Source organism: Schistocerca piceifrons, chromosome 4, assembly GCF_021461385.2.
Source record: "Schistocerca piceifrons isolate TAMUIC-IGC-003096 chromosome 4, iqSchPice1.1, whole genome shotgun sequence".
Classification (NCBI taxonomy): Eukaryota; Metazoa; Arthropoda; class Insecta; order Orthoptera; family Acrididae; genus Schistocerca; species Schistocerca piceifrons.
In genome coordinates, this window is record NC_060141.1 from 197,296,207 (window position 1) to 197,300,081 (window position 3,875).

The 3,875-nt window shown below is 48.5% G+C and overlaps 1 non-coding gene across 1 annotated transcript; it reads right to left on the bottom strand.

Annotated features, from left to right (window-relative positions):
* Nucleotides 1–3,030: 3,030 nt before the first annotated feature.
* Trnat-ugu lies at nucleotides 3,031–3,104 on the bottom strand. Its single transcript has one exon. It is a non-coding gene; the product is annotated as a tRNA-Thr (tRNA).
* Between the last annotated feature and the right edge of the window lie 771 nt (nucleotides 3,105–3,875).

Consider the following 3,875-nt stretch of genomic DNA (forward strand, 5'->3'; position numbering starts at 1 on the left):
AACTTCTAAGAAAAGTCTTACGTTGGAAGGGTGGCAACTTTATATACTAAAATGACCATTTAAATAAAAGCTCATGAAATGCAGTCTTACATAAAATTATACAAGGTTGGCCAAACATGCTCTACAGTACACATATTCCGCCTCTCAAGATGATAGGCAAGATAAGAACATATTTCAGGAATTAGGCCGTTACACTTCAAGCAATAAATTTACTAACACACCGAATCCGACAAACATGACACAGGCAGCTATTAACGTACGGTAGATTGATAGGGAGGTTACCGAACGACCCGAACCGCAGGTTGCTCTAACCCGAACCTACTCCACAAGGGAAAAACGGACCACCCAATTCATAAATAACCACCTTCCCACGGGTGGGTAAACAGAGAAGAATGGTGGGACGACCCCAAAACAAAGCAGCTGGTGACCTCACCAAGAAAACATGTAGAATTTAACAAGTAAATGAAACACCATATCACCAATCACTTAACTTCTAATGAACTGCGATTTCTGGCGAAGACCTGGCGCAGCACCCCCAAATCGCTCTCCCGAACCGTCTGCTGCCAGCCGCTTCAACGGACGCAGGAACACGCGCCGATCTCCCGTCTCACGGCGTCGCACCACGCACCGGCCAGACCGATGTCGTGAGTTGACTCCTGTTACTCTCGTGTCGGTCGCGAAGCCACTATCCCTCGTTATACGGCGCGGCCCACTGGATTCACGTGGCGACCTCACATAGCCGACGCTCAAGGTGGACAAGTCATCGTGTGCCTCAGTGCGCGACCGACCAACCGATCGATCCAACCGCCAATGACCGTTGCCTGAGCAACTCGAGCAGACTGGCGGCCTAACGCGCAGACTCAAATGCAGAAACTAAGCCTCCGACCGGGCGACCACTCGTTGAGTTCTCTCACTGGGCCACAAATTCGGGCGAGAGACAGACTAGCAAGCTGGGGACGAGAGACTGACGAGAGACTGATCCCAGACTGACTCCAGACTCACCCAGACTGACCACTCGGCGAGCTTATAGATCCCCTTAAATGCACGTGAACAGGTAACCTTTCCCCTTTCCCACCAGAGGGAGACACCAAGCTGCGATTGCCACAGCGTAGTCACCGCCAGAAACGGAGGGCGACTGCTTCACACAACGCGCTGCGGCGAGCTCTTCAAAACAACAATTTTTACCACGGCTCAACTGGTACATACATTATATATGTTGCCGTACAGGGCGACATTTTTTTAACGTACGAGTGCAGGTTGTAGACACATAGTTGACGACCTATGGAAGTTTGGGTCTGGCTGGATAGCCTAATGCTAAGGCGACCGCTCGCTATAAGCGTGAAATCCGGTGTCGAGTCCCGGTCCGGTACAAATTTTCACTGTCGTCATTGCACTGTATAGTTGATGGTTGCCCATATTCGGAACTGCGAGTACATCTCATGTATTTCATAACGTCTGTAGTCGCAGCAGTGCCTGTTCTTTTGGACATGCACTCACGTTCGAAGGAATATTCCATTGCACTTCTGAACAACACAGGCACTGCAATATCGTATACAAGTTTAGCTTTGCATTACGGACTCGGATGACCCAAAATGACATTCTACAATTATTCTGCTGTACTATCACCGCACTTCATTGAAATGTGCATTTCCATTTGAGCACTCATGCGATGTTTCTCCATATTAACAAGATTCAAAGTGTCAGACCCTCCACTATGTCTAATAGCAAAGTTTGATCTGCACAACGTACATGCTACAGTTTCTCCTCTGCCAGTGGTAAAAACAAAATCACTTTTTATATTTCTGTTAAAATTACCCTTCAGTTTTGGCCTGATGAAACAGTGAACATGACTCTGTACAACCAACAGTACAAAACACGAACTGTAAATAAACAAAAATTGCGAAGCAAGTTGTACATGTGGCGCTTCCTACCGAAAATATACATGGCGCTTCCTAGCGAAAACACTTGCGCAATGAGCATTGCGTTGCAAATCACACATCTAGGAGAGTAAAATACATTTGAGCGTCCCGAAAAAGACTTTCGGGACAGTGGGACATTTTCGAAAAAAAAAGGACACCCTAAAATAGAGGAACAGGAGGAAAAAAGGAAAGGTAGACTACACGATTGCCGAGAGATGTGTCTGTGGTGTGAGGTGTGGAACGATTGTCGCGTCACGTAGCAGAGGAGCGCTATTCGACCACTTAGTAGCGAGCTCCTGGCTCAGCGCGGGTGAATATTTCGCCTTCGCGGAGGAGACGGCAGCCCTTTAAAACGCACGTTGGCGGCGTAAACACTCGGCGCGCATTTATGGAGGCGAGTGGAGAGGCGGCCGCGACGTCAATCGAGCGGAGAAGCACCGCGGTGGCCTCATCTAATTTAACGGGACGCCCAAATAAGATTTAGGGCCGGCGTCCCCCGCCCAGCCGCGGCCGGGGGACTCACTTTTACAGCGCGCCGCGCCCTCGCGCGCCGAATTTATGGCGCCGGGGTGGCGACTCGTTTTCCGACTGTTTGACTGCCCCCAGATAACGCCGGGACGCACTACTTTATTTTACAGTTGCCGCAGTTCGGCGTGCCCGACACGGCGCCGGCGCTTTTACTGTCGCAATGGCGTGTAACGGCCAGCTGACAGCGCCGCCAAGTGGCGCGATGCGCCGCTTAGTGGGGGGGGGGGGGGGGGGGGGGGCGGCCGAGTGGACCGCGGTCGCACTCCAGTGCTCCCTTAACGTCGATGTCGACTCAGTATCTAACTCCCAGCTTGTCACAATGCTCTTTTCCCTGATTTTAATCTCTTTTACCATGCTCATCGTCCTCCTCAACATCATTAGCACCTTCCTCTTCCACTTCTTCTTTGTCTTCTGTAATTTAACTTTTTCATATATTAAAATGGTATCTGTTCTTTCGGACATGTCCGAAATAACAGATACCATCGGTGACCATGCAGCTCGTTAGAACGACATTACAATGAAATGAGCACCCTTAGCTGCTTACAGGCGTTGACATACGTCAACGGGGACAGATGAAAATGTGTGCCCCGACCGGGACTCGAACCCGGGATCTCCTGCTTACATGGCAGGCGCTCTATCCATCTGAGCCACCGAGGACACAGAGGATAGTGCGACTGCAGGGATTTATCTCTGGCACAGCCGGCACGGTAGCTCAGCGTGTTCGGTCAGAGAGCTGGTTGGTCTCTGTAATAAAAAAACTGAGTGTAACGATCAACAAACGAACCTTAACGGATGTCATGTGGCGCCCGCAACGACCAAACACAACGATAAAAAAAAAAAAAAAAAAAAAGATTGAGAGCGCTTCTGCCATGTAAGCAGGAGATCTAGGGTTCGAGTCCCGGTCATGGCACACATTTTCATCTATCCCCGTTGACGTATGTCAACGCCTGTAAGCAGCTAAGGGTGTTCATTTCATTGTAATTTTAACTTTTTCGTCCTCTTTTTCTATTGTCCTTACTCATATTCCCCTATCATGCCTCTTTACTTTCCTCCTTATTACTCTTCTACACGCAAAAACTGACCTGACAGTGTTTATTTTCGAGTAGTGTAACTTGGGGAAATCTGTAAAAGAAAACGAATGGTTTAATGAAACTTAATGTCTGAATATTGCACTACAACTCCGAAATCTTAATATAGCATCTCATCATCATCTTCCCCTTCCCCTTTCCCTTCCCCTTCCTCTTCCTCTTCTTCTTCTTCGTCATGATCATCATCATCATCATCATCATCTTCTTCCTTTGCTTATCTTTTTCGTCTTCTATCTCCCTTATCATGTGCCTCTACCATACCTCTTTACTCTCCTCATTCTTGTTCTTATACTAGGATAAAGTGACCTGACTGTGTATACGTAGGCTTCCGCGGCCGTTG